Raw genomic sequence first — 7,101 nt, 5'->3', positions numbered from 1 at the left:
GAAGGGGAGACAGAGGGATGGGGAGACAGGGAAGGAGAGGGGGAAGGGGAGAGAGAGAGGGAGGGAGGGAAGGAGAGAGTGAGAGGGAAGGAGAGAGAGAGAGGGTAGGAGAGAGTGAGAGAGAGAGAGGGAAGGAGAAAGAGAGAGAGGGGGGAAGAAGAGAGAGAGAGGGAAGGAGAGAGGGGGAAGAAGAGAGAGAGAGGGAAGGAGAGAGAGGGAAGGAGAGAGAGAGCGAGTGAAGGAGAGAGACGGAAGGAGAGAGAGAGAGGGAAGGAAGGACAGAGAGAGGGAAGGAAGGAGAGAGAGAGAGGGGGAAGGAGAGAGAGAGGGGGAAGGAGGGAGGGAGAGAGGGAAGGAGGGAGGGAGAGGGAGGGAGGGAGAGAGAGAGAGGGAAGGAGGGAGGGAGAGAGAGGGAAGGAGGGAGAGGGAGAGAGAGGGAAGGAGGGAGGGAGAGAGAGGGAAGGAGGGAGAGAGGGAAGGAGGGAGGGAGAGAGAGGGAAGGAGGGAGGGAGAGAGAGGGAAGGAGGGAGGGAGAGAGAGGGAAGGAGGGAGAGAGAGAGAGGGAAGGAGGGAGGGAGAGAGAGGGAAGGAGGGAGGGAGAGAGAGGGAAGGAGGGAGGGAGAGAGAGGGAAGGAGGGAGGGAGAGAGAGGGAAGGAGGGAGGGAGAGAGGGAAGGAAGGAGGGAGGGAAGGAGGGAGGGAGAGAGGGAGGGAGAGAGGGAAGGAGGGAGGGAGGGAAGGAGGGAGGGAGAGAGAGGGAAGGAGGGAGGGAGAGAGAGGGAAGGAGGGAGAGAGAGAGAGGGAAGGAGGGAGAGAGAGGGAGGGAGAGAGGGAGGGAGGGAGGGAGAGAGAGGGAGGGAGAGAGGGAAGGAGGGAGGGAGAGAGAGAGGGAGGGAGAGAGGGAAGGAGGGAGGGAGAGAGAGGGAGGGAGAGAGGGAGGGAGAGAGGGAAGGAGGGAGAGGGAGAGAGAGGGAAGGAGGGAGGGAGAGAGAGGGAAGGAGGGAGGGAGAGAGAGGGAAGGAGGGAGGGAGAGAGAGAGAGAGAGGGAAGGAGGGAGAGAGAGAGAGAGGGAAGGAGAGAGAGGGAAGGAGGGAGGGAGAGAGAGGGAAGGAGGGAGGGAAGGAGGGAGGGAGAGCGAAGGAGGGAGGGAGAGAGGGAAGGAGGGAGGGAGAGGGAAGGAGGGAGGGAGAGGGAAGGAGGGAGGGAGAGAGAGGGAAGGAGGGAGAGAGAGGGAAGGAGGAGAGAGAGAGAGGGAAGGAGGGAGAGAGAGAGAGAGGGAAGGAGAGAGAGGGAGGGAGAGAGGGAGGGAGAGAAGGAGGGAGGGAGAGAGAGGGAGGAGGGAGGGAGAGAGGGAAGGAGGGAGGGAGAGAGGAAGGAGGGAGGGAAGGAGGGAGGGAGAGAGGGAAGGAGGGAGAGAGAGAGAGGGAAGGAGGGAGAGAGAGAGAGAGGGAAGGAGAGAGAGGGAGGGAGAGAGGGAGGGAGAGAAGGAGGGAGGGAGAGAGAGGGAAGGAGGGAGGGAGAGAGGGAAGGAGGGAGGGTGAGGAGGGAGGGGGTGGTGGAGGGAGGGTGTGAGGGAGGAGGGAGGTGTGGAGGGAGGAGGGTGAGTGGGAAGGTGGGAGGGAGAGGGAAGGAGGGAGGGTGAGAGAGGGGAGGTGTGTGGGAAGGAGGGAGGGAGAGAGAGGGAAGGAGGGAGGGAGAGAGAGGGGAAGGAGGGAGGGAGAGAGGGGGAAGGAGGGAGGGAGAGAGGGGGAAGGAGGGAGGGAGAGAGAGGGAAGGAGAGTGCAAGAGAGAGGGAAGGAGAGTGCAAGAGAGAGGGAAGGAGAGAGAGAGAGAGAGAGAGGGAAGGACGAGAGAGGGAAGGAGAGAGAGAGCGAGTGAAGGAGAGAGACGGAAGGAGAGAGAGAGAGGGAAGGAAGGACAGAGAGAGGGAAGGAAGGAGAGAGAGAGAGGGGAAGGAGAGAGAGAGGGGGAAGGAGGGAGGGAGAGAGGGAAGGAGGGAGGGAGAGGGAGGGAGGGAGAGAGAGAGAGGGAAGGAGGGAGGGAGAGAGAGGAAGGAGGGAGGGAGAGAGGGGGAAGGAGGGAGGGAGAGAGAGGGAAGGAGAGTGCAAGAGAGAGAGAAGGGTGTGTGTTGGGGGGAAAGGTGGTGTGTGTGGGGGGGGAGAGGGAAAGGGGGGTGTGGGGCCTTGGTGACCCGGAGCACTGCTCGCTTTCAGTCGGGCTCTCGGGCCGCGCGGTTGACGCCGCGGGGAAGGCCGTGCGCGGCGGCTCCCGCTCTGGACCGTCGCAGCGGCTTGCCTGCGGCCTAGTCGAGGGAGGGGAAGCCTGAGTCCCCGGCCCGCTGCCGCAAACGGAGCCGAGCCCCGGGACTGGTCCGAGGGGGGGAAAGCCCGAGTCCTCGGGCCGCGGCCGCAAAAGGAGCCGTGCCCTGGGACCGGGCGGAGGGGGGGAAAGCCCGAGTCCCCGGCCCGCGGCCGCAAACGGAGCCAAGCAACAAAAAAATCCCCTCCACACACACACAAAGTGGGAAAAATGAAGCTGTTAAAATGTGAATAAAACTAAAAGCTGAGGTAAAGATTGCCGAATTAACGGCAGTTTGAAACATAAGAACATAAGAAGTAGGAGCAGGAGTAGGCCATACAGCCCCTCGGGCCTGCTCCGCCATTCAATAGGATCATGGCTGATCCGAATCTAGACTCACGCCCACTTCCCTGCCCTCTCCCCGAAACCCCGTAACCCCTAATTCCCTTATCTGCTAGGAAACTGTCTATCTCCGTTTTAAATTTATTTAATGTTGCAGCTTGCATGGCTCTCTGGGGTAGCAAATTCCATAGATTTACTACCCTCTGAGTGAAGAAGTTCCTCCTCATCACAGTTTTGAAAGCGCAGCCCCTTATTCTAAGATTATGCCCCCTAGTTCTAGTCTCACCCATCAATGGAAACATCCTCACCGCATCCACACGATCAAGCCCCCTCACAATCTTATATGTTTCGATGCGGCACAGTGGCATAGTGGTTAGCACTGTTGCCTCACAGCGCCAGGGACCCGGGTTCGAATCCGGCCTCGGGCGACTGTCTGTGTGGAGTTTGCACATTCTCCCCGTGTTTGCGTGGGTTTCCTCCGGGTGCTCCGGTTTCCTCCCACAGTCCAAAGATGTGCGGGTTAGGTTGATTGGCTATGATAAATTGACCCTTAGTGTTAGGGGGATTAAATACGTGGGGTTACGGGGATAGGGTGGGATATGTGTCGGTGCAGGCTCGATGGGCCGAAATGGCCTATATCTGCACTGTGGGGATTCTGTGATTAGATCACCTCTCATTCTTCTGAACTCCAATGAGTAGAGGCCCAACCTACTCAACCTTTCCTCATACGTCAACCCCCTCATCTCCGGAATCAACCGAGTGAACCTTCTCTGAACCGCCTCGAGAGCAAGTATATCTTTTCTTAAATATGGAAACCAAAACTGCACGCAGTATTCCAGGTGTGGCCTCACCAATACCCTGTATAACTGCAGCAAGATTTCCCTGTTTTTATACTCCATCCCCCTTGCAATAAAGGCCAAGATTCCATTGGCCTTCCTGATCACCTGCTGCACCTGCATACTAACGTTTTGTGTTTCATGCACCAGGACCCCCAGATCCCTTTGTACTGTAGCACTTTGCAGTTTCTCTCCATTTAGATAATAATAACTTGCTCTTTGATTTTTTTCTGCCAAAGTGCATAACCTCACACTTTCCAATATTATATTCCATCTGCCAAATCTCTGCCCACTCACTTAGCCTGTCTATGTCCTTTTGCAGGTTTTTTATGTCCTCCTCACTCACTGCTTTCCCTCCCATCTTTGTATCGTCGGCAAACTTGGATATGTTGCACTCGGTCCCTTCCTCCAAATCGTTAGTATAGATTGTAAAGAGTTGGGGTCCCAGCACTGACCCCTGCGGAACACCACTAGTTACTGATTGCCAGCCCGAGAACGAACCATTTATCCCAACTCTCTGTTTTCTGTTAGATAGCCAATCATCCACCCATGCCAGTATATTACCCCCAATCCCATGACTTTTTATCTTGATCAGTAATCTTTTGTGTGGAACCTTGTCAAATGCCTTTTGGAAGTCCAAATACACTACATCCACTGGTTCCCCGCCCACCCCGTAGGATTGGTCAACCATCACGTCACTCAATGCTAATGAGCGGTAGGATTGGTCAACCGCTAATGAGCGGATTTTTGAACATTTTTTGTATACTGTCCGAACAATTTTTGTCTGACCAAAAAGTAAATACGCCTATGAGACTCCCCTAATCATACAGACAGACAGACGGACGGATCCTTTTATATAAATAATAAATAAATAATAGTAGATAGAATAGAAAAGATCAGAAGATTTGGAGTAGCAGAATGGATAGCAAGCTGGCTACAAAATAGATAAGAGAGTAGGGGTGAAAGTTTGCAAAAAATGGTGAGTGGTGTTCCACAAGGATCGGCGTTGGGACCATATTACCTAAACTATTTGAACTTGGGAATGGGAAGTACAATTTCAAAATGTGTGGAAGACTCCAAAATGTGGGGTATAGTTGGGAGGTATAGTTAATACAGAGGAGGACTGCGACAAAAATGCAGGAAACGTTAATAAACATGCAGAATGTGTCAAATGAACTTCAATATAGATGAGTGAGATTGTACATTTTGGTAGGGAGAATAAGGAGGACACAAAGGCCTTGGAAAATAAGTGTCTAAATGGGATAGAGGAGTAGAGGGGTACTGAGACACATCACTAAAAGTGGTGACACGGGTTAATAAGGCCACTAAATAGCAAACAAAGCACTCAGGTTTATTTCTGGAGGGATAGAATTGAAAAGCAGAGAACTTATACAGAAACTTGGTTAGACCATACTTGGAGTACTCTGAACAGTTCTGAAAGAAAATAAGACTTGCTATAGCGCCTTTCACTTCCACCAGATGTCCCAAAGCACTTTACAGCCAATGAAGTGCTTTTGAAGTGGAGTCATGTTGTAATGTAGGAAACGCAGCAGCCAATTTGCACACAGCAAGATCCTACAAACAGCAATGTGATAATGACCAGATAATCTGTTTTTTGTTACTTTGATTGAGGGATAAATATTGGCCAGGACACCGGGGCTAACTCCCCTGCTCTTCTTCAAAATAGTGCCATGGGATCTTTTACATCCACCCGAGAGGGCAGACAGGGCCTCGGTTTAAAGTCTCATCTGAAAGACGGCACCTCTGACAGTGCATCACTCCCCCAGTACTGACCCTCCGACAGTGCATCACTCCCCCAGTACTGACCCTCCGACAGTGCAGCACTCCCTCAGTACTGACCCTCCGACAGTGCATCACTCCCCCAGTACTGACCCTCTGACAGTGCATCACTCCCCCAGTACTGACCCTCTGACAGTGCATCACTCCCCCAGTACTGACCCTCTGACAGTGCATCACTCCCCCAGTACTGACCCTCCGACAGTGCATCACTCCCTCAGTACTGACCCTCCGACAGTGCAGCACTCCCTCAGTACTGACCCTCCGACAGTGCAGCACTCCCTCAGTACTGACCCTCCGACAGTGCAGCACTCCCTCAGTACTGACCCTCTGATAGTGCATCACTCCCCCAGTACTGACCCTCCGACAGTGCATCACTCCCCCAGTACTGACCCTCCGACAGTGCAGCACTCCCTCAGTACTGACCCTCCGACAGTGCATCACTCCCCCAGTACTGACCCTCTGATAGTGCATCACTCCCCCAGTACTGACCCTCCGACAGTGCATCACTCCCTCAGTACTGACCCTCCGACAGTGCAGCACTCCCCCAGTACTGACCCTCCGACAGTGCATCACTCCCTCAGTACTGACCCTCCGACAGTGCATCACTCCCCCAGTACTGCACTGGAGTGTCGGCCTGGATTTTTTGTGCTCAAGTCTCTGGAGTGGAACCCACAACCTTCTGACTCGGAGGCGAGAGCATTACCAACTGAGCCACAGCTGACACCATATTATTAAAAGAATATAGAGTCACGAAAAGTGGAAAATGATTTACTAGAATGATACCAGAACTGAGAGGTAATATCAGGGAAGATTGAACAGGCTGGAGCTCTTTTGTCTCTATAAAAGAGAAGACTGAGGGGTGACCTGATGGAGCTCTTGAAGATTCTGAAAGGGTTTGATCAGGTAGTCTAGAGAAGATGTTTCCACTTGTGGTGGAGTCTAAAGCTGGGGGCCATAAATATAAGATAGGGAATTCAGGAGAAACTTCTTTACCCAGAGAGTGGTTAGAATGTGGAACTTGTTACCACAAGGAATAGTTGAGATCACAGAATCACAGAAACCCCACAGTGCAGATAGAGGCCATTTCGGCCCATCGAGCCTGCACCGACACATATCCCACCCGATCCCCGTAACCCCTACACCAACACATATCCCACCCTATCCTGTAACCCCACGTATTTAATCCCCCTAACACTAAGGGTCAATTTATCATAGCCAATCAACCTAAACTGCACATCTTTGGACTGTGGGAGGAAACCGGAGCACCCGGAGGAAACCCACGCAAACACGGGGAGAATGTGCAAACTCCACACAGACAGTCGCCCAAGGCCGGATTCGAACCCGGGTCCCTGGCACTGTGAGGCAACAGTGCTAACCACTATGCCACCGTGCTGCCCGAGATGACTAGCATAGATGCATTTAAGGGGAAGCTAGATAAGAATAGAAGGATATGCTGATGGGGTTAGATGAAGAGGGGTGGGAGGAGGTTTGTGTGGAGTATAAACACCACCATGGACCTGTTGGGCCAAATGGCCTGTGTCTGTGCTGTAAATACTATATAAATCTATGTAAAAGTTAGAAAGTTATGCTAAACCTGGTTTGTCCTCAGCTGGAGTATTGTGTCCAATTCTGGGTGCCACACTTAAGGAAGGATGGCAAGGCCTTGGCGAGGGTGCAGAGGACATTTACTAGAATGGTACCAGGGATGAGGGACTTCAGTTATGTGAAGAGACTGGAGAAACTGGGATTGTTCTCCTTAGAACAAAGAAGGTTAAGTGGAGTTTTAATAGAGGTGTTCAAAATTATGTAGGGCTTTGATAGAGCAG

This window comes from Somniosus microcephalus, chromosome 9 (assembly GCF_052327205.1).
Source record: "Somniosus microcephalus isolate GS21.2 chromosome 9, FLI_Smic_1.0, whole genome shotgun sequence".
Taxonomy (NCBI): domain Eukaryota; kingdom Metazoa; phylum Chordata; class Chondrichthyes; order Squaliformes; family Somniosidae; genus Somniosus; species Somniosus microcephalus.
This window is presented reverse-complemented; position numbering follows the sequence as displayed.